This window comes from Mya arenaria, chromosome 10, assembly GCF_026914265.1.
Source record: "Mya arenaria isolate MELC-2E11 chromosome 10, ASM2691426v1".
NCBI classification, from domain to species: Eukaryota; Metazoa; Mollusca; class Bivalvia; order Myida; family Myidae; genus Mya; species Mya arenaria.
The window spans coordinates 63,105,021-63,130,556 of NC_069131.1; the positions used below are offsets into that span (position 1 = coordinate 63,105,021).

Genomic DNA, 25,536 nt, shown 5'->3' on the forward strand with positions numbered 1-25,536 from the left:
AATCTTATTCTTTAGAATAATGACCATTTACCAATACCAATATACCGTAGAAGAGAGTTCGCTCCTCACCCTGTAAAACAAATCAGAACTAGAACCACGCCAAGTTGTTGATGAGATGAGCTTGTTATTGAGAACATACCCTTCTTCTCTCACCTCGCCAGGGCGGAAAACCCCATGATATTAAACCTAAATATGTATACTGTGTTAGTGTGTTATGATTCAAGACAAATCATAGCGGTAATAGTCCGGATATTATCTAAGTTGAGACAGATAACAACCGGATATGAAATCCATACATGCAAGTTAAATAAAAAAGTAATGATCAGACTCATAAATCATATTTTGCAGCCGCTTGGATGTCAAATGTTAATATTTGAACGACCAATAATAGGGAAATCCGACAAGCATTTTGTTTATTTTCTGGACAGTCTTTTGTTGGCACACGAACAATTGAAAGAAAATACACGAACTGCATTTCTGAGTGTTAGAAAAATTAGGATTAGGAAAGTTATGAAAAGTCATTAAAATAGTAATGTACAAAACCATCTACCAGTCATAGAGACCAAGTGATGAAACTGGATAGAAAATGAGACAGCAATATAAATCATAATGGTTAATTGAGAAAATGAATTAGAAGGAAAACATGACAGTACGAATAAGAAGAATAAAGTGAAAAAATGGAAAAAAAAGAATACAGTGATAATAAAAAAGATATTGTCAAGCAATAACTTATTGTTATTGTCTTAAATGGGTTGAGTGAACAAACATGTTCGCTCAAACGTGTAAACATACCTCGTGTATATAAGTGTACGAAAAATATGACGTTAAAAGCTGCACTCTCACAGATTTACAGTTTTTAAAACTTTTTTTTTATTTTTTGTCTTGGAAAGAGCAATTTTTTTGCAAAGATATCTGCAAATCAATAATATAAGATTGCTGACAAAAAATCAGATCGTAGATATCCATATTTCCGTTCGAAAATTAATGTTTTATTGCTTAAACCGTTACTAACGGTTTAAGAAAAATGCATAAAACATCAATTTTTGAACTTAAATACAAAAAATCTGCGATCTAATATTTTGTCAGCAGTCTTATATAACTGGTTTTCATGGATTTTCGCAAAAAATTGGTTTGTACCAAGACACAAAATAAAATAGTTGTCAAAACATTTAATCTGCGAGAGTGCAGCTTTTAGGCTGTTTATTAAAAATGTTCGTCCAATTAAACTGTTTTGTTTCATTTGGTGAAACTGCTCTCTATACGGTATAACACATTATTAAATCAGGACTAAATAAACATTATTAACTATGAAATCAAACTGATAGCTGCTTACACAATATCCGCGTCGGAAATTATATACCCCTTAAGGGGTTGATTGGCCGATCCTTACATCACGAGACCCTCAGTGGTGCGTAATATTTAAGGATTAAAATTCGACATTACATTCATTTAAATCTACATTTCTGCTAAAATAAATTGATTATTCAAGGGCATTTTCTCTTTTCTTTCTCTCGTTGTTTTCAACGGTGGGTAAATTAGTACAGCTATCGTAACCTTATTTTATACGACAATGAATGCACATATAAAATAGTTCCTTATGTATATGTTTATTTTCTATCATTTCAAGGTCAAGAATATTATGAATACGCATTATTGCATACAATGTGTGTTTTCGGTCCGTTATCGTGGTGTATTAAAACGCAAAAACCCGGGCGTTATCGGTAGAAAACGTGCATTATTCAGTAAATTCACGTGCTGTAAATGCCCGGTTTTTCATATGCGTTTTCAGGGCCCGCATCATAACAATGAAGGCTGAGCGACCTGGTGTCTGACCGAAAGTTGGTCAACGATGCAAACTTTTGCACAAAAACATATTTTAGAATATATAATGTAGCTGCATACAAATACCAACAAAGGAAATAAACCACAAAAGTCATATAACTTACATATTTTCTGCTGAGTTGTCTTTTTCTGGCAAGCTGATGTGTTTACCAAATAGTTTTTTGCAGTTGTTTTGGCTATTAAAAGCACTAAACTATGTCTAAAACGACTAACCCCTCCGAACTTTTAGTTATTCCTGTCGATTTTATTCAGAACATACGACTTATATGGACATGATTCCACTATGTCGTATGCAATGAACAAAGACATTTCAAATATTTTTTCTCTGATGCTGAAGATGCTGTACATTTTATCAAGAACATGTTTACAAAATTTTCAGGCTTAAATTGGTTATCAAAACAAATAATGGTTAAAGTAGGACTGAATAGGTAATTAATTGATTACCCAATAGGCATTGTGTGTAAATAATCCCAGTAATCCAGTCACTTTTCGAAAAAAGAACACTTTCGAAACGAATGTACACTGCAAAAAATGGCGTCGAAACAAAATGCAGCTGCGGAGTTATGTTGCGGCCCGAATCGTGATAAATGTAAAACTTTTTCAATGACATCACTCATGACGTCATACAAGCACCCGTTATAGAGGATATTTTGAACTAAGTGTTTTTGCATTTTCGCGACATTTAACAGCATTTTTAAGCACATTTACGTTTCTTCAATTGTTCCATCCATCATGAAATTATCTTCATTAAAATTAATCAAATTATCGTTGCTTATTTTAATTTAACTACTTTACTGCAGATAACAGTTTTGCATGTTGCCAATAATTGTACTACGATTTCATTAAAAAAATAGTTCCGTAGTAAATATGCCCCGCCCCTTGGTATTATTGCGCCCAATGACAGGACAGAAGTATCGAGCAAACGCACGCGATATCGATGGGAAATGCCATTGCACTTTATACAGAAATAAAGTGCAATTGATAAACAACAACCATCGTTAATGAATGAAGTGTGAATGTAAATATTATATTTAACATGCCGAAAACATCTTATCATTAACCTGGTTGAAACTGGTTTCAATAATAATAGGTAAACTGCAGCTAACATACTAACTGTTGATATTTCAATTTCAAAATCGCTGTTGTTAAGGGAAAAATATATCAGATTGACTGTCATACCAATATCGCTTTAACAAACAAACAAATACAACCCGTAGGCAAAATGCTATTAAGGTGACTTAAAAATAAATCTGATACTTTAATATTTTGAATTAATTAAACTATATGTTTAGAAAATATGTATGTTGATATAAAGTCAAGTTTAGATAGTAGTCATTTTTTGTTACGTTCATTTTCCATTTTAATGAGCCGACAATAGGAATATTATACGCGTTGCTTCGATAAATTTTAGGTCATTCTTTGTGGTAAATATAATGTAAACTAGCTGAAAATATGCTATGCTTATAATAATATTTAAGTCCAATATAAGTCGATATGTTTAGATTGCTCGATATTTGGAAAAGATTGGGCAGGGAATGCTAAGGTAAAAGGAGAGACAAAAAATAGTATAGTTAAATTTGGTGATAACTCTGGGTCGAATCGTTTTATGTGGCAACTGATTAAAACTGATGGAGATGTTATGCCAATAATTGTGTGTACAGATTAGATATTGGATAAGAGATGACATACAACATAAATTGTGCCAAATTGTCAATATCTAAGGGCAACATTCGAAACCAGTTATCCCATTGACCGGCAAAAATACTTCGAGCCTTGAAAATATCGAGCTTAACGGGAATAACTACTTAGAGTACACTTACGAGTCGGTGTACAAGTTCAAACCAACGAAGACATCTAGCCAAGCGATATCGAGCCAACAAGTTTCGACTGCACAACAATGTAAAGCCATCTGGCTTTTGCTGTGAAATCAGAGGAGATGCAAACAAACAGTGTGACAAAGTTCGGTAGCGATCGGATTAAAAATGCTTTTTTTTGCACCTTTCCATGAATTTAGATAGAAGAAAGTGTGACGTTTTTAGATTTCAACAGCCAAATTGCCCATTACCTAAATCATCATCGTTTCTTATCTGAAACAATGTGCCTTTTATGCTAAAATTAAAGGCATACGGCACTCATATAAATTTCAACAATGGTATGATTAACGGCTACACGGTTTAAAAATCTTTATCGTAGAACAATTATATGACTGCCAACTTTTTAAAGACATACTATTCAAACAAAACAAGCAATGTGACATAATAATAGTTTGCTTTCATTAATTAGGCTGATTAGCATAAGCGTTAGCAGATAACAGAAACACACATATCGTGAAACTATATCAACTATATCAACGTATCAAAAATATAATCGCATTGTTTCAGGTTTGTTTTTACTCAGCCGGAAAATGTTTTGTTTTTTTATGTGCAAAATAGGCTAGACCATTTGTTTTGTTTTGTAGAGAGTCTTCATCCGTTATTTCCAACAGCTGTCACTTACACGAAGCTTAAAAAGACACTATCTGTCTCAGAGTGTTTATAATAAATGTAATTGAACATATAACATGATGTCTTTTGTTGAAAAATGACGAATTATTCATATATTGAAAGCTTGTAATTAATTTACTTTTAATAACTCCTAATTACTAATTCACTCACAATACAAATACCAAGAGTATCATCCCTGTCATCATCAACACCATCATCACAACCACTTACACACACATGCACGAATGTATTTTTAAATTAAACAGTGCATATATATATATATATAATCAGATTACACTGGTCGCCAGTTTCTGAATGAACAAATGTAGAAAATCCTACTGCATTGACTAATAGGCAGATAGTTCTGCATTAGTATTTACTGAATAATTGTGTATAATGTATTTAATGTTTTTCTGTGTTCTGTTGTAGGAAACGAACACACGTCAAGAACTTTTGACACAAGTCTATCATCAAAACTGCTTGATGGTAAAAAATGGGATCATTTGTCTAGTTAGTTAGCACAACACACGTATACGTCTAGTCGTTAACCGTTGCCTTTGGTACATGATTTCTGGTGAAAGTGAATATTTTTTAAATGTATTGTTTTTCACTACAAAAACTAAAAAAAATTAGTGCGAAGTACGCATTTGACGAAAGCTAAACATTAATTAATTTAATTGTAAAATTTAAATCGTTTTGTGCATAGGAAATTAATTTTAAAGCAGCATAATTTTGAATGAGCAAAACAAATCTACGGATTAAAATGTAAAAAATATTTGATTGGACCTTTTTTTTTACACAACGGTATTGATATGGCGGTGAAATTAAATGTTAATGTGAATGTACATAGTTCAGAATTGATTGCGTGGAACTTATTCATTGCTTATTTAATATATACATTCTAATAATGCCTAAATGTCTATATAAGCCTGGTTCTATCGGCATTTAAAATATATGATTTTGATTGTATAATATTTACCGGGTGTAAGCAATGTAGTGTTTAGCTGACTAGTATCCAGTTGCCGATCAATGACTTTAACCAATACTTGAATTATATTTTGTACGTAAATATATACAAATGGTTAACCGGTTTTCACCTTCATATGATCTCAACAAAATGCAATTATTTCTTTGATGACTCAAGTCAAAGGTGGTGGAAGCGATGATGGTTTGGGTGATGATTGTGGTGGTGATGATTATGGAGGTGACGATGGCGCAGGTGTGGGAAGCGATGCCAGAAGTTGTAATGATGGTGTTGATAATGACGGGGATGATGCCCCCGTTATTTTCATTGTAAACGATACTCCTCTACACTACGCTGACGTCCTGCCTAATCCATACAGACGCGTTGAGGCGTTGATTGAAGGGCGTATATAAATATATGAGAGCATACTGCTATGCAACACATGTTGATTTATTTTATTTCATCGTGCTACATTAATTCATTTTAAAACAAGAATAATTAAAAATAACTTTATAACCTGTTTCACATATGTGATCTGGCTATTTATGCATTTAGTTTCACTACGAGATGTATTTCAGATTTATTTTGTACCAGAACAAGTTGAGATAAACAAGGGAGTAACCCACTTTTTCAGATCAGACGTCTTTTTTGAATTTAGATAAATAAATGATTGTGTATTGAATGATGTTTATGATATTAAACAAATAGAATAGAGACAGTGTCATTTCAAGGCTTCAATTGAGTGACAGCTGAGAAATGCCAGTTGACCACCCATAATTCAGCAAACAAAATGTTTATAATACAGATATCGTTATGACCAAGCCAAAATATAATTAATTATACTAAGTAAAAAGCGAACAATACAGTTAAGCCTCTGGGTTGGGCCCTGTAATTTCTACTGTACCGGTGTCCTAACGGTTAATAAAACACAATTCCTTATTAATATTAATAATTCTTGAAGAAATCCTAAAAATATCCATTCTTTGCTATAGTGGTATTTCTACTCTTCATTCCTGTAGCTTAACGTGTAAATGAAAAAGCCTTTTCAAATGATCAATAAAATAAATGTTCTTATGTTACTTTCCAATGTGGTAATACAGTGCTGGCGATGATGGTGATTGTGATGGTGGTTGTAAATGTAGTGGTGCTGATAGTGATGGTGATGATAGTGAGTGTGATGGTGGTGGTAAATGTAGTGTTGCTGATAGTGCTGGTGATGATGGTGAGTGTGATGGTGGTGGTAAATGTTGTGGTGGTGATAGTGCTGGTGATGATGGTGAGTGTGATGGTGGTGGTAAATGTAGTAGTGTTGATAGTGCTGGCGATGATTGTGATTGTGATGGTGGTGGTAAATGCAGTGTTGCTGATAGTGCTGGTGATGATGGTGAGTGTGATGGTGGTGGTAAATGTTGTGGTGGTGATAGTGCTGGCGATGAAGGTGATTGTGATGGTGGTGGTAAATGTAGTAGTGATGATAGTGCTAGCGATGATGGTGATTGGGATGGTGGTGGTAAATGTGGTATTGTTGATAGTGCTGGCGATGATGGTGAGTGTGATGGTAGTGGTAAATGTAGTGGTGCTGATAGTGCTGGCGATGATGGTGATTGCGATTCTGGTGGTAAATGTAGTGGTGCTGATATTGGTGCTGATAAAGGTGTGATCCTCCCTTCTTTTGGTTGTGAACTCATTTTTATGCTAGGCGTAGGCACTGATTTTTCCATATGCTTCATAAAAGGGCTACACTAACTTTATTGATTAAAAGCATATTGCAATGCATTAAATGTTGATGTGTTTTATTTCATCATGTTACAATCAATTTCCCAATAAGGAGTAGTGAAAGGAAATTAATTATAAGCTTCCAACAGATGATTAATACGTCATTTGTCATTACGACCTGTCTTTCAGATGCAATTTGTACAGGCATAATTTTAGCTATTTAAGGGCGCATACCATATCAGGCATTTATTCAAATTCAATAAACAAAATACATTATGTCATGTGTTCAATAACGTGATATCATGTTTAGTTCAATTTAAAGTGCTACTAAATGTTTTGTGAATATTATTACTGAAGTATTATATAACCGGTTTACGAACTATGACGGACATGTATCATATGGAAAGGGTGGCAATATTTCGATAAGCATTTATATTGCAGTAATCATTATGTAATAATTGCCTATAAAGTGCCTATAAAGTGACAAAACGCGACCAAATTAGCAATTAAATTAACTGGTCCGCTGTCTAACCATCTTTCCAATCTTTACAAAATAAGGTCATACTATTAACTGATACAAAAGTCCATCCGATTTTAAAACGCAACCTCATCGCACTCCTCATTCGTGTGTTATTTTCCTTTATTGATCAAAAGTTAAAAAGTCTCATCGTATACGTCCTTGCAATTACAAGTAACAATGTTTATAGACAGAACATATTACATACATTTGATATCCTGTCTATCATAATTGCCTTAAATGCAAACACATAAAATGGTACTCTAATATGGCTAAATAACCTTTTTAAATCAGCATAAACATACTTGAACCAAAAAAAACCCACAAGATATTGACATTTAATAACACTTTATCAGAAGGAATAATTACTCGACATTCTTTGAGTTCGTTATTATGTACATGTGCTCATTAAAGCAAAGAAGGTTACTCGTTATGAATATTAAACATGTTAAATGACTGAAGTATTTTTACGGTCATAGTTACAAGTAAAAAAGTAATTTTGCTATAAATAATACGATAAACACAGAAATATTTTTCCCAATGTATACATCCCCGATTGAAGGACAAGTGACATACAAGCTACTAATCAAAATTAGTGACTGACAAACATATATTCACATAAAGTAGCAATCGTGAAATGTTGAAATGTCATATAACTTCGCGACCTGTCACACCCAGACATACCTCAAAACATTGTGGCTTTTCAGTTATTTCTACCGCATCTTTATTAAATACAATAAAAGGTGACAAAACTGATTGAACAAATATCATTTTGCAAGTTAAGTACATGTGAATGCGTTTTACAGTGCGTATTTTATATTCAACACTTAATTTCAAAGATACTGTCTGTTCACTTTGATAACTTATAAAACACTTTTATAATCTCAAGTATAGGCGGTTATCTCATCATTGATATTGATGCCTGTGTGGTCTGTTTGAGGTGTTTGTTTATGTGTTTGTGGGGTTTATGCGTTTGTGTCTGTTATTCATTGTCGGTCAGGCCACTGTCCCTCATGTAGCATGAATCTGTATTTTGTTTTGGAAAATTTGCTACTGCTCTAATAAAAAGTCCCTGTGTTAGGTCGACGTTTCAAAGGTTTTTCATGTGAAAATAATTTAAACATTATTCAATTGCCACTCACAAATAGTAATTGTTCCGATTATTCATGAACACCTCAGCTGCGGTATCCTAAACCTCTGTTTATAAAATACCAGTTGAAGAGCAGCGCTGATCACTCACAAACGAGCAGTCATCGCGCCAGGATTTCAGAAGATGCGTGTTGTGTTTATAAAGTAGACGATAGATGATTGTGTTGGATATATTTGGCCGTTGTACGTATCAATTAAATATACATACGATATATACTATGTTTTTAAATCTGCTCATTGTTATGTTATGAAGAACGACTGCATGTGTTCTAACTATTTATTATTGATACATATGATATTGGTGAGGATGGTACAGCTCTGACTGCTAGAGATAAACTGACCGCCTGTGTTGGCTGGCTGGCCTTATCATCCAAGGTGAACTATAAATAGCGGGAGGAATTAATTCATTGCCGTATAATGTTACATCTCCCTTCTTTACAAACAAAAGATATTATCAATAAATATGTATGTGATTTGATATCAAATTATTTATATTTATTTGTAGAGAAAAAGAGAAGTTATTCAATGTTAGGGTTATAATAGCAGGATTTGAATTTCATCGGAAATTTATTAAAGGTTGTCAGACTAATTTAAACATCAAACAACTAATTTAGATAAGTGATTCAATCAGCTTACAAGCGAAATGAACATCACATGGATTCAATTACTTTTGGTTGTACGGCCCTTCCTGACCTGGTCACGTACAGATTGTGATTGATACATGGAGAGGAAGTACTGCCAATTAGAGGGCTTTCCGAATCTTTGATGTCAGACTGGGTAGGTGTTTGACCTAAAGGCATTTCCTGTATTTCTGGCTCTGCAAATTGACCATGGCAGGGCTCATTGGTCTTTAATAGATCCCGCCTATTACGTGTGTAAATAGACCCATCTGGGCACTGAACAGTGTATGTTTCATTTAACTTGTCAACTACAGTGGCTGGTCTCCAAGTTTTATTTAATTGTTGGATCATTGTATTTTCTCCATATGTTAAGGGTTCTAGTGACGTTGCTTGTCTGTCATAATATTTCTTCCCCTTCTGTTTGCTATCTTGAATACCCTGCCTGACTAAATTAGGAGATATCACCTTGGGCATCAGATTTTCCTTAGATGTTGGGAGGATAGAGCGCAATTGTCTGCCCATGTTTAACTGCGCAGGGGAATACCCTGACTCAAGAGGGGTGGTCCGGTATTCTAATATGCCAATAAAAGGATCACGCCCAGCGTCTTTAGCCTTTGTAAGGAGTTTCTTACAAACTGACACATATTTCTCAGCTAGACCGTTTGATTGACTGTGGTAGGGACTAATTGTCTGGTGATTGAAATCCCATTCTTTTGCAAAATCAGCGAACTCCTGAGAGATATAACAGGGACCACCATCAGATATAACATTCTCACTAATTCCCCATCTGGCCATTATGCCTTTCATTCTGTTTATGACCGTGGTGCTTTTCATATTGGGCAATTCCTTGACCTCAAAATACCTGCTATAGTAATCCACTATCAGAAGATAGTTCCTGTTTTCCCAGGTGAATAGATCAGTGCCTATAATTTGCCATGGATAATCAGGAATCTCAAGGGGAATTAATGGCTCTTTTGGGTTTGAGTTTCTGTGTTTTAAACAGGTGTTGCATTTTAACACGAGATTGGTAATATCAGCCGATATTCCTGGCCAAAACATAACATCCCGGGCCCTTCTGAGACTCCCATGTGACCTGTGTGAATGAGTTCAAGCATCTGAGACTGCATTGATTTGGGGATGATTATTTTATTTCCTTTCATGACTAACCCATCAATAGAAGTTAACTCATCACGGAAATTCCAGAAGGGCAATATCTGGGACGGACACATTTTTCTAGAGGTTGGCCAACCTTGAAGTATAGTCTGTTTCGACAATACTAAAGTCTCATCTTGACTTGTTTTGTCCTTCAATTCATTCAATTTTCTGTCAGATACAGGTAAATGAGACATAACCATGTGTACCTGCATGTCCATGCCTTGTGACAATTCAGGGAACGTTTCATTTAGAAAGTTCCTGCTTAGTGTGTCTGCAACTGGTACTTGTTTGGATGGATAATGTTTGATGTCAAGATCATATTTCTGTAGCTGTAGTAGCATACGCTGCAATCGTGCAGGAGCTGTGTTTATTGATTTTTTGAAAATAGAAACTAACGGCAAATGATCAGTTTGCACGTTGACTTTGTGACCATAAGCAAAATGGTGGAACCGCTTGCAGCCGAACAAAATAGCAAACATTTCCTTCTCAATTTGTGCGTAATTGACCTCAGTTTGTGTGAGTGATTTTGATGCATATGCAAGTGGCTTCCCGTCTTGCATTATTGTTGCTCCGAGACCAAACTTGGAGGCATCAACTTGCAATGTTAATGGCTTGCTTTTGTCATAATAGGATAAAACCTGATTCGGGTCTGTGATGATTTGTTTCATTTTGTCAAATGCATCACTTTGTGCAGTTTCCCAACAGAATTCAACTTCTTTAGACAATAACTGTCTCAGAGGGGCTGTTACATCTGCCAAGTTTGGGGCAAATCTAGACAGATAGTTTACCATACCTAATATGGTTTCAAGTTCTGATTTATTTTTGGGTGGCTTCATTTTCAGTATAGCCTCTGTCTTTGAGGTTGATTTTTTCAAACCTTCTGATGTGAGAAGGTGACCAAAGTAGTCTACTTCTGATACCCCGACCTCGAGTTTGGTTTCGTTAAAACGAATTCCTTCATCATGAGACCTCTTTAGGACTGCTCTAAGATTGGAGTCATGTTCCTCTCTAGATGACCCATACACTAGTATGTCATCCACGATGACAGCTACGCCACTTAGACCTTCAAGACAAGCATCAATCTTTTGCACAAAAAGATCACCGCTTGACTTCAGACCAAAGGGAACTCGGACATATCGGTACCTTCCATATAAGGTGTTAAAACATGTAAGGAACGATGACTCTCTCTCAAGTTTCAATGCCCAATAACCACTCCTAGCATCAAGCTTTGTGAAGTACTTTGCGCCTGAAAGCTGAGGCAATATATTATCCAGAGTTCTTAAAGGGTAATGTGGACGTTGAATGGCCTTATTCAAGTCACGCGGATCCAGACATATACGAATTTTGCCATTGGCTTTTTCGGCAACGACCATTGAACTAACCCAGTCAGTGGGTTCATTGACCTTTTCGATGACACCTAATGCCTCCATGCGGAGTAACTCATCCTTGACTTTTTCTTGTAACGCTATAGGGACCTTTCTTGGGGGATGCACCACAGGCTGGACAGTGGGATCAATGTGAATCTTACATTCACCGGCTAGCAGACCAATGCCATCAAACACTTCCTTGTATTCCTTTAATACCATGTCCTTAGTGAGGGGGTTGACCTGGGAATCTGACATAACTGTGTATGTGAGATTTATGAGTTCAAAGTCAAGGGATGATTGGAGACTTAGCAAAGGACTTGAATGTGTGTCAACTACATGAAAGTAAACATCCTTTGTTTGGCCAGTTCCAGGATGATTACACCTTAAAGTAATGCATCCCTTTACATTTAACGTGCTTCCGTCATAGGCTGAAAGCTTTGAATGTGAAGCTTCTAGAACTGACTTTATGCCTATGTCTCTAAAGGTTTTGTATGGCAATATATTCACTTGGCTACCAGTATCAATCTTGAACTGTACGGACAAATTGGAAGGACCTACCTTGAACTCTGCAAACACCTGCCCATTCCTAACAGTGGACTCCACATTGTCAATCACTAAATCCTTGAAATCATGAGTACAAGAATTGTCATTGTCAATAACTTCATTTACACTTCTACACACTGATGCAAAATGGTTCCATTTTTGACATTTGTGACATTGTTTTCCCTTTGCGGGACACTGGTGTTGTTGTTGGTGTTTCCGCCCACAATTTTGGCAAGTCCGGGTATCGTCTTCTCCCAAAGTGACGCGCTGTTGTCTTCTCTGCTCCCACTGGCCTGAGGAATTGTGACCAGGCTGGCCTGAGGTGTTATGACCAGTAACCCTTCTTGAACGAACCACATTAACGGCTGCTCCTTGCGATGGTGCCTGCATTTCGCGCAGTTGTGCTTGAGCATATTCAAAGCTTTGACATATTTGAATAGCCTTGCTCAAGGTCAAATTTTCTCCCATATTAATGAGTTTTTCTCGGATTTTTTGTGATACTATTCCAAACACAATCCTATCCCTGATCATGTCTTCGCTGTCCTTATAATTGCAATCCTTCACCATTACTCTCAATTTGGTCAAGAATTCTTCGAAAGAAAGTTCTCCCTGTGTCATATTGTTGAAACGATACCGTGCAAAAACGGGGTTGATCGTCGGCTGTAGGTGTTTTGTAATCGCTTCACAAATTGCTGACAAATGTTCTCTGTCGGACGCTGACAGTTCTAGTGTTTTGTACAGGTCCCGACCCTTTTCACCCATCAAAAGTTGCAAATAGGTGATGTGTACATCCTCATCCTTCCCTTTAAGTGGACCCTTAAAAATAAGCTCACAGTGCTCTGTGAACTTCTTCCAAGCTTCCGGAAGATTTGAGCTATTCCAATCCATGCACGGTGTTGGAACACCACTTAACTCCATTCTCACCGTGAACAGTTTATTAGATGCTTAATCTATTAATTAACGATCCAATGTTAAAATAATCCACATTTAATACTATATGAGCGATGAGTTCTTTTCTGACACCATGTTATGTTATGAAGAACGACTGCATGTGTTCTAACTATTTATTATTGATACATATGATATTGGTGAGGATGGTACAGCTCTGACTGCTAGAGATAAACTGACCGCCTGTGTTGGCTGGCTGGCCTTATCATACAAGGTGAACTATAAATAGCGGGAGGAATTAATTCATTGCCGTATAATGTTACACTCATTACAAGTTAAAATTAAGCTAATTATTTCATTTGTTTTAGAACAAAAACATTCGGATATTAACATGGGCAACAGTGATAAAGAAAATGGAGCCGCTTTGCATAAACACATATGTCCTAAATTTTATTTCCTCTCATTCTACAACGTTTCAATTATTCACAAAGAGTTTTTCATTGAAGATCCTTTTTACCTGTGTTTTGGAAGTTTATTTATGTTGTGAAATATTGCCTCATCATTCAATGTTTATTTTTGTGTTGGGGATCGAAAATCATCTATTACTAGCAATTTTGAAAAAAAAACGATAAATAACAGCAAAATAATGTCATTCAACTATCAAAAAGTTGTTTTGTATAACTGTGAAATAAAGTGGTTTAACTGTTGTAATAATGCAATCCCTCCGGAGGGGCTGCATTTCCTTGAACTTATCAACTAAATTGATGTTAAGGTGCAATCTAGCGTAGATGAACATATAAACTTTCTTAAAGTATCTTGTTATATACTTTAGGATAGTAGACCACCTAATGTTTATCTATAGTCGGTTGGTCACCTGACAGCGAAACGGACTTCTTTTCTATTCTAAATGTCAGAGGAAAAGCACAATTGTTTCAGTATCTTATCAATAGTCCGTCAACAACCGACCTCATCAGTCACTCGTCCAGAAAGTTCCATTACTCTGCATTAAAATGACACTGGCAAAGAAAAACGGTCAGCAAATGTACATGTGCACATACCCCATCAGCAAATGCTAAACAATTTGTAGCATTTAATGCTAGTTAATTCCATTTTTGTGGTGAATGATACATTGTCACTTACAACGGGAATGTGTTCTCTTAATGCCAGTGCAGCACTGGACATCCAACACGTTACCCTTTAATATAAACATGAATTAAATACATTTAACATGTGGCGAATGTTTGTAAACACTCGTGATCTTTATTTAATTTATGTGAAGGAATGTTTCATGTTGTATTGCGAATGAAAATATTTAGTAAGGCCACATTTAACTTAGTGTCAATTCACGGATTAACTGCACCTTTTTTTTTAAATGTTAAAAATATTTTGTTTTTGTGTGCAAACTGGATTTGGTTTGAAGTATTGATTATTGATTTCCTTCCCAGTTTAATATAAATGTTTGATAAAGGAAGTAAGACGTTTTATATATCTACCGGTTTGAGATTGGTTTCAAGATCATTCCAAACAAAATGGCGGCTTCAGGTAAATATTTCTTATGATTTTCAAACTGAGGTCAAATGTTTTTTTTTTACTGAATTGAAAATTTAACTTCAAAGATATTTTCAAAAGGCAGACAGAAGTTCTCTCTCAGACAAAATGCCTATTATTTGACTGCTAATTATGTGTTATGGTGACAGAAATACAATTTGCCGCTTGTCCTAGCTGTTTTACTTTTTTAGAGTCATTTTGCTCAAAAAGGCTATTTTCTGATTCAAGTCGTGATACGCTAATACTGACAGAAACACAATTTTCGAAACAATATATGGTCACAAATGGCGATCAGTAACAAAAAGATAACTGGTTGGAAAATATAGGTAAGTTTCCATTGTGATCGGTTCTCTTTTACAACTTAATGTGGAATGTTTAAAACACCTAACTGACCTTAATAGAAGTCTGACCATACTCGGGAATTGGTCATTTTGGTAAGGACATGCCATTGCATTAACATTGATTTTCAAACCAAAATGAAATCCAGACAATATTATGTATATAGACTGCTTAATGTTTTAATGCTGCCTGTGCTAACATTGTTTTAAATATCCAAATTCAATTATACTTAATTTGTAAATACCGTGTTTCAAACGTTTTTCCTGAAAGTTTTTATTTAATATGAATCATCATCATATTTGATGTATCCAATTTCATGCTTACTCAAACTAAACCAGTAAACGAACATCATTAAATTGTCAATATTAAATTAAATTCAAATATTGTTCAAACGAGTTCAAGGGCAATTATGACAAACTATCATCTTCATTGTTTTAAATATATAAACAACATTTTTCGCTATTCGCTCGCATTCGGGTTTAATAAAAATTACAAAATTGTAAAAATATTACTCGTTCGCTTCAAAATTTTAAATGTTGACCCAACGATCAAATCTAGGAGAAAACATTAATGAGGCACAGGATTTTAACCATTTTATATGCTATGACCTTTCTGTATGACCCATAACTTGTATAAGGAAGGACACTAGTACATGTTTCATGAATACACGATCTATAAATTGGTACAGATGCACATTGTTAATCCATTGCCAACAAACGTACTGCCTTCTCATTTATTTTGTTTTTCAAGTCAGGCGTCTGTACAAATTCGAAATTCGAAACACTGCCTGTTAAAGTAAATTTTTAAGACGATATTGTTAATATATTACGTGTACAAATAGTTGAGAATATCTAAACAGTAAACATTTAACCATTACCAAACACATAAGTTTGAGATTTTGTGACTAATTTGTAAATGAGTTATACATTTATTTGTTGGATAAAACCATAGTTGATAGAGTATGCTCTCATCAGTACAAAATATTTCCCTTCATCGGAACCATTGTCAAACACGGATCCATACTAGCATGTGCCGTGACCGATAACGAGATCTTTGAGACAAAATTAACAACATAACGGCAAATACGTGCATTAGGATGTTTACAAATAAAATACCGATGACATCATTTAAAAGTTATATTGATTTGTTCAATATTTATATTTTTAGACAACGATTGTGAATAAAGTTAGTACAACATTATATAAATAACTCTCGTAGGCACGATTTTACGTGAGAGTGTGGTCTTTTGTTGTGGGGGAAAACGGAGTAATCGAAGGAAAACCGAATTGTCCGGCTTGGTGACAACAAACCAAACCCACATGCGCCCAGGCTGGGAATCGAATCTGGATCGCCTCGGTTAGAAATGGTCGCGCTAACCACTGCGCTAACCGGACGTTCACCTACAGTTTTATTAAAAAAAATAAACTTCATGTAAAAATTCCGATCTTACCCAATAACTACCATTGCTTTAACAACGAAGCACATGGCTTTGTTTATATCTACTTGATATATCAACGACCAAAACATAATTTAAGGCACCTGCATGACTTAGTCCCTGAAATTTTCATTGTATAATTATAAAATGGTCCAACCTGCTGGACCTTTCAATTGCTACAGAGTTCATCTATCGGTATAGTGTGCATCGATTGTATATTAGTTTGATTTAGACTTTTGTCGATAACGTACACTCTGTCTGTTGATATGTATAGAAATGAGTACTGATCCCCAAAATACGAAGACACATATTATCGTCTCAACTAAGAATCCTTGATAAGCTTTTGATCGACTATACGACAGATGCTCTAAAGAAATTAGACAAATTGTGTTCATAATAGATTACGAGTGGCTGGCAAATGTCCTACTTCTTGACATCTAATTTAAGAGAACAGTTCCAATTGAAAAGTTTTACATACATTCACAGACAGGAAATGCAAACATATGTCTGCTTTTTCTTATTTGTAATAAGCGGGCCAAAGCAAAAAAAAACCGCAATGATTACAATAATAATAATAATAATAATAATAATAATAATAATAATAATAATAATAATATTCAAAATAATCGTAATAAAATATTTTGATATTTTATTTCCAGGAATGTGGTTTTTGTAACTTATGTACTATATCTTTAACCCAATATTATAAACTGCTAGTAAGGTTATTAAAATTTAGCTAATTATTTTTATTGCTCTTAGACCGGTATTTAATTGATTTTTTTCAGTTTAAATAACAAGTCATATACAAGTTTTGTCTAATACGCACTCTTTTTTAATTGCATTTTAATTTTGTTTTACTTCTAAACAATAACACTAACGAGTTTATACAGCTTGGCAAGGAATTATGATAATAATTATTTCTTGTTCTGAATTTTACTAAATATTTAAAAAACTTAGCAGGTGTTTTAACTAAATATTCCTCGAATTCAAAATTCTCTTTAAACAGTCTATAGCTACAACATTCTCTTGACGTATTTAAAGTAGAATACCACTCGTTTTTGAATAGATCGGATATTTTCATGTGAACGGACTTTTTAAGCCATAATGTGTTTGGGAACTCATGACTTTCCCAAATATTATTCATACCACATTTAATAAATATGTTTCGTATATGTTTTATCCATTGAAATTTATTGTTTCTAATTATATTGTCATACATATATCTACTAAGCATAACATAATAAACAGATACTGGAAGTTGTGTACAGTGTGGGACTATAAGACTTGACCAATAACTGATCATTTGAGTATCAATATCTATTTGCAATGGCTTTTCCGATTTATGAATTATATTTTGCAGCAGCTTCGATATCAAATATTCATTTTAGAAGAACCAATGCAAGACAAATGCATTTGTTTATTTCCAGGAGAGAGCACGAAGGATTAGAGGAAATATAACGGCAGCAATCAGTATTTACAAGATATAGGACTCGAAATGCAATGGATGTTTAATAGAATCATGACTGAACAAATATTTAATCGAGGAAGAAATATCAAGTGACATGGGATTAAGAACATTAAACGATAGTATAATATGAGAACAAAATGTAAATAATAAAGTAACATAATAAGGATGAACAAACAAGTAGTAGTTTGAACGAACAGAATAAAATGAAATAAGTCGTAAACAACTACAGAAAAGGTTCATGAGAGTGGCTTCATAAATGACAATAAGTGGGTTGAACTACGCGAAGGTAACAGGGCATTAGAAGTTAAACCGGATAGATAAACAATAGAAAACATTTTACCAGCAAAGCAAAACAATTTTGCACTAAGAAAAAAGAAAGAAATATGTTCAATATAACAACGTCCATAATCCCTTTGGTGACTTTGACAGTTGTGAATAATGATACAGAAAACTTTGATAACAAGACGTCTAGCAACAGCGGTACCTATCAAGGCTATCGAGAGCCCACGGAGATCATGAAGCTAATATTGATAGTTTTCGGATTTTTAGCAAATGTTTTCTCAATATTGGCTACTTTAAATGTTCCTCGCGAGCGATGGTCACCGTACAACACTCTAATAATCAACTTGGGATTGTCTGATATCATGGTGATACTCTCCTGTGTTCTTCATGATATCCTCATGTTTAAAAATCAATTTCACCCTTGTACGCCTGTTCTGAGACGGATGTTCCTCAATATTGCGCTGACGTCAACATTGTTCAACCTTGTCTTGATGGCTGTAGACCATTACGTCGCAATCATACAGGCCTTGTATTACGATCGCTTCTTCTCCAAGCAGAAAGTGAGATTCATCATTGCAACTTTGTGGGCGATAAGTATTTTCTGCGGAGTGTTGGATTTATTTGTAAGTTTACCTAGCTTTCGGAAAGAAGAAACAACATTTTGTGATCATGTTAATACTGTTAATAGAACAACATTTAACTACGAATTTGTCATTGTCATATTCATTTTTGTCGTATTGGTCAGACTTTTGATAATCTACACTCGGATCTGCTATCAAGTGAGGAAACTCGTTCTTGATGACCGCCATAATCGGCTACAAAGTTCCCATTCAATGAAAGCCATTGTCACAACATTCCTAATAATTGGAACATTTGCACTTTGTTGGTGCCCAATAGGAGTATACCACACGGTACTGTATATATTACGACCCGACTTTTCCAAAATGAAAAAAACTGCTATCGACAAATTGCTCTTAGTGAACTCCATTCTGTTCCTGTTAGTCATATTAAACACACTGTGCGACCCTGTTATCTACGCCGTAAGAAGGTCCGAAGTGAAACTTGGCTATATCCGAGTTTACAATAGACTTCTAGGAAAGAGGAGTTCTTCATTTTATGAAAACGAAATGCACTCACAGTTCAGACGCAGAAATGATTCGCGTGATACTGAGAGTGCCGACTATACGATTGTTACAAGTCTGAGTATCACCGACAAGACTAAGTCGGCATGTACTTCAAATTGCACATCTCCTACTGACAGGAGTGTGCAGTCCGAATTTGGGGTTGAAAGAGACAATTTATCAGATGGTTAACAACTGGCAATACTATTCTTTAATTATTAAAATAATGTTTACTGAACCATAGTAATATTATGAAAACATATCATAATATGTATCAAATGAGGTAATTACCATTATGTCATATTTACATATATATCAAAAAAGTAATGAGTAGTATTTGGGGGCCATATGTGAAACTGTAATAACAGGTAACACAAAGAACGGGAAAAAACTTTATCATGTACCATTATGTGTTATCGTCTGTTTTATTTCGAGGAAAAGCGACAAGGTGTTGTCAAAGTCTTGGTGGCGTTCTCGACGATGGCTTGTGCATCGGCATGGTAGTTGATGGCAACCAAAACATCTTCATTGATCTTAAATATAATCTTTCAAGAAAATCAAATTAATATTTGTACAATTTAAACACACATGCATAGCGGAAACTATAACTCTGGTTTTAATGAATATCAAGAAATTCTCTTTCCTCAACGTTAAAGAGTAGTGTTGGCTTTTGCTGAGCATTTTATCTTCTTAACTATAACATAGCGATTTTTATCGAACCAAGAAGTTGATAAAAGTGCGAGGAAGGTTTCTGGCTGATTTAAAAATATATTCAAGGTGACATTGACAGATTATTCCATTTGATTAATAAAATGCCAAACCTGTGAAAGATTACACAATGTACACGTTAAAGCATTGGTAATGTTGAGAATGTTTTATTGCTGAACAATCCGGTGTTGCTAAAAATGTTGCGGCCCTTTTATAATTATAATTAACGTGTTTTTATAATTTGCAAAAAAAGTACTGAACCTATTTTTTTACTTCTGATCATTGTTAGACAATAGAAAATTACTTGTACTGCTCTGTGTGTTAACATAGGACATTACTTATTTCAAACCTGACACCTTAATGTGTGTTTATAATACGTGCTAAATTTGATATATCTTTATTTTTATCACACATACAAATGCATTTAATTAAACACCAAACACGTTGCTACATTTAACTGTTTCACATTTTGAAAAAAAGGCTGTGTCTCAGAATAATTGAAATCTATAATTTTTCGAGCATTATATTGTCTTGCTTTCGGAACTCACATTTGCAAAAGAGCCTTATTATTAATGTAGCAGTGATAGTTTTAATTTGATATCTAATACATATACCAACAAAACGCTTTGCACCTGATGTTACTGTTGCTTATTTCTACATATTGCAACGGAAAATGTTGAATATTCTCAACCTTAAAGCATAAACTCTTGAACCATTGGAAACTCTATACAAAGCATCTGATTATATCAACAATATTATGTGCCGCTATATCATACTGTACTCGGTTATTATTTATTTTACAGTTTCACGAAAAAATAGATGTTCTAAAACACCATTTTTAATTGCGGATGTTATGCTACAATAACATTGCTGTTAAGCTATTTGTGTAGACCGCGCCTCAAAATTAAAATAAATTGAATTCTGCATACTTCGTTAAATGTTTTAACAGATGGTTTTGGCTGAAATGTGCGCTTGTTAAGTAATTGTCCTGACATTTTCGGGTAATTTTGCTTGTCAATTCGAATTGGTACTCAATTTCAAAGCTAATAATATGTGTTAAACGTGCTTGTCATTATTGTTTTAATTAGAAACGCTTTTTAACCATTTATTTGTGTCTGTTGATTACCATTCGTCAGATGTCCATTTTTTATGCAGTTGGCCAATAACAAGCTTTCACGTTGTAAATATAAATCATTTTACAATTTCATTATACAATGGATCAATTTCAAAGCCTCCATACGTAGCAATAATTATGTATTTTGGTGATATAAGTTTGAGCTATTTGTCGAAGATTTTCTATAGACATTAATTGTACGCAAACAAAAAAGGTGTGAAATGTGGATAATATAAGATAGGTCAACCATAACATGTTAACACACTCGTATGAATTTTTTCTATTTAACTGTAAACAAACAAATTAATACGAATATGTCTCTGTTATTGTACCTTAACACACTAGTGATTAAACATATTGATCATGAGTTTGCGTATTCAGATTTCAGAAGGCAAATGTTTGAATTTTCATTTTACCCAATTTATTACACGTTTTATTGTTATATATTTCCTGCTTGTATTGAACTATTGTATTTTCCACAATAAATATCGAAAACAAATGTTTACAATTCTTTCACGTTGCAATTTATCGTACAAAAAGGCATGCGTTAGTTTTGAATATATTGTGAAATGTAACCTCGACCCTGCCGTCTCTTTTTGGACTGCTTTGGAATTTCATTTTATGTGAATTATTTTGATTAAAATAATAATTATGGGTAGGACTGATTTGACTGCAGCGTTATGTTGAGCTATTCAACTTGGTGAGTTTAATCAATTAGTGTTGAGTTATGTAAAGAGATGATGAATGTTAAAGATTCAAGCCGCATTACTGTACATAAATATCTCTGTATATTTATTTATTCACTGTCGCTCTCAGCTCTGGCTCTTACGGCATTTTTTTCGGGGTGAATTTATGCTGTGAAGCCGAAGGTTGTTTTGTTGTTGAAGCAAGGAATTAGTTTCATGTCTAATAAAGTTGAATGTCAAGTTTCCGTTAAATTTTGGGTTTACGAAAACCCCAGAGAAAATGTCGAAGATGTGCCCGAATATGCTTTTGAAAAGGATGGACCGTAGACTTCGGAAGTTTTCTCGACAAGATGCCGGAAATCACCATTGCCTGGTTGGTTTTCAATTATCAATATGATATGCTATCAATCGTGAGAGATATATTTTGCTAAATCAAACTTGACTTATTATGCCCATACAATTAATAATGTTGTAGTAATAGGATAAGTAATTTCTGGGTTAAGATTGGAGAAAGTGAATATGCTCATATTTTGACAAAATCATTAAGGATTGGAAGTTCCCACTACACACAACTTCTTTAATCAGTATTTACTTCAGAAAGTAATACATCAATGATTCGAACTGAAACTGATCAAAAACGAAAGAAAATTGTTTCTTTCATGCTTTACGATGAAATATGGGGTTTTAACAGTAAAATAACAACAATGAAAATATCAATTTGATATTTTCACTGCAAAATAAGGAGTGAAAATATCAACTTTCAGAACTACTTTTAAATTCCTTTGTTGTTACATGTACTTGCCTTGATCGAAACAGAACATTGTGGACTTCAGTAAATTATGTCAAAAAATATTAAAAAAAAGAAAGAAATATTTTATAAATTTAAATAAAATATATAATTGGAAATTAACAACTTACCGTTTATTACCGGTTATCCCGTTTATCAAACATTTTACTGATCTTTGAAGCTGAATGTTCGAACATTTGCTTTCATACCAAACAAATTACAGACAAAAACAACTGTTCGAACATAAATAAAATTTTATATCCTCGTTCAAATGTATTTTTAACTGTTAACCGTTGTAGTACGTAAAATGAGCTTCCTGGAGAATTCACACAATTTATAGATAGATCCGATATTTTTTACCCCACCCACCTCAAAATGTGTCAACAAACTAGCGTGGCATTTACTCTTTATCTGGAAAACAAACATTTTAAATCGAAACAGACTGGTCTCTTACAGTAAGATGAATGAATATTAACTTACTATAAAAACACGCGTACATGCAGTCTTAAACTAAGAAGAATGGTTAAAATCCAATGAGTATCCACATTTGTTTTGCTAACACATTTGACCTTCCAAATTTTCATTCTTTAAATAGCGGCGTAGTAATTTGGTTTTGTATTCATGCCCATCTTAAAATAAAAAGTGTTTTCATTTTTTTTTGGAACATTTGTGCACTATAAATACTTCATTGTTTACTGTTCATAAAGCTTTGCAATAAAAAACAGCGAATATTAAGCTATAAGAATGAATAGCAGAGAACTATTTCTCAGCAGACCGAAAGTAGAAAAGTTGACAGCTATGACTATGCATGAGGGGCGCGCCACGGGTAGCGGCTTAAAGCCCACCCTTTTCAAAAAAGGGGATAATTCAGAAATAAATAAAAAACAAATAAAACTCCGAAAATAAGCATAAAAGCAACAGAAAATTTGTTTATTTCAGTGTAAGATCGTATTTAATTTCACTCGTGATCATAAAAAAACTACATTTTCACTCGTGGCTTCGCTGAAATAAACAAATATCCTCTATATATTGAGAACTCAAATATAAAGAACAATGCTCACAGTATATATACATTCTACAGAATTGAGAAGTATCCAGAATAATTAGGTTTTCTAGGTCACTAATATCTTTCCATTAAATCGAATTTGGAGAAATTGTGTTAACAACGGTATAGTTGTTGTTTTTAAATCAATATAATGTGGATTTTTCCGTAAAGTGTAAATAATATGTTTATATTCAGGATAAGAGATAAGTTCTGGTGAGAGAGGGGAGACCGAAAAGCAAGAGCGAAAGCGTAAAAGTGAATGGGAATGCAAGGGAGCGTTTAGTAACTCGAAGAAAACAGAGACGATGACATGTTCCCTGTCAGTCTGGACTGATGCTTGAAAGCGTGTTAGACTTGGTATATAATCATGTACTTGTTTGAATATAGTCGTGGTGTTTTCTGATGGAGCATGTTTATCGTCGACTAGTAAGTGTTGAAGTGTAGCGTTAAAAACACGACTGAGAGATTTAAGCTGTCTATCACTATGTGCTGTAAATAATGGACAGATAAAAAAAGAGTGATGTAAAACGGGTGCTCTTGTAGAAAGCTACAGTATATGCGAATCGAGCATGTTGAATAAAAAGTATCTGGATCCATCAGAGAGTTAATCCGGAACAAGAAACAATATTAAACACATATCACATTATAAATAATGTTTTTCTTTCGTTGATTAGGCTGATCAGGGTAATTGAAATCTAAAGGAAAAGACACTATCGTGAGACATCATATTCCAAAACACAAATAACAGTTAGATGTCTCAGTTTGTTTATTTATTTATTTATTTTCAATGCAACGCTTGGTCCTAATGCACGTGCGGCGCTCTCACATAGCTCATCGTTTGCTGATACAAATTGTATTTGAACGTCATTTCGTTATGAAACGAAATGCATTCATAGCCAGACATCGGTCTGAAACGTGTCATTAAGTAATTTTACAATCCCTATTTTAGAAATTGAAAATAATAATGTGAAATTCAACCCATCAATGTTTAAGACAAAGCAGTATAACAATCATGTTTTTTTATTAAAAATTTAACTGTTAAAAACACCTACATTTGTATCAAAGTGGCATGAAGAATATACATCTACAGTGTAAAGCATTTTGAAATGGCATTTTTTTTACAGGACAAAGGGGTTCAATTGCAATGTACAAGTCATAGAACAAAACCTGTAATTATATTTAATGTTGTTTGATATTCTAAATGCTTAACTGAATAGGCGTAAACAAGAGCAGTCTTTATTTCCTTTAATATTTATATAAAAAACTACAGAAACAAGTACAGTTGCCGAAAGTTTAAACATTTAACCCGATGACCCTATTTTATTTTCTCCTGACCCATCTCATTTGTTTGTAGTGTGGATTTTTGTTTTGAAATATTCTAAACAAATGCATTTTTTGAGTCACCATAATCAAATATGATCTTTTTTATATTTGAATTTTCTACAAAAGTGATATACCAAGATATAAGTATGTAAAACAGAAAATACATACAAAATTTTAGACCGACCTATCCTTTTTTTGGAAATGTAAGTTGGTGCAAAAAAGTTTGTTTTGTGTTTATGTCCGGCCATTTTTAGTTTAAATATATCATGGTACATGTTGTTTAGCCTTTGTCCTTGTCTCTAATCAGGATTCAATAGTTTTCATTGTATTAGTGTCGTTTCATGTTTTGGCAAACGACCTTGTCCAAGTAATTGGTATTCAATCTAAAATTTAAAATGTAACATCACTAATATTCTCTACTAAGGGCATCATGGAT

General features: G+C 34.0%; 1 protein-coding gene across 1 annotated transcript in view; it reads left to right on the forward strand.

Moving 5' to 3' along the window:
- Positions 1-8,779: 8,779 nt before the first annotated feature.
- Positions 8,780-25,536, forward strand: part of LOC128206077 (melanocyte-stimulating hormone receptor-like) — a 138,072-nt gene continuing 121,315 nt past the window's right edge. Inside the window, exon 1 of the mRNA XM_052908223.1 lies at positions 8,780-8,854. The gene's annotated coding sequence lies outside the window, so the exon portion shown is untranslated. The remainder of the gene's footprint in view (positions 8,855-25,536) is intronic.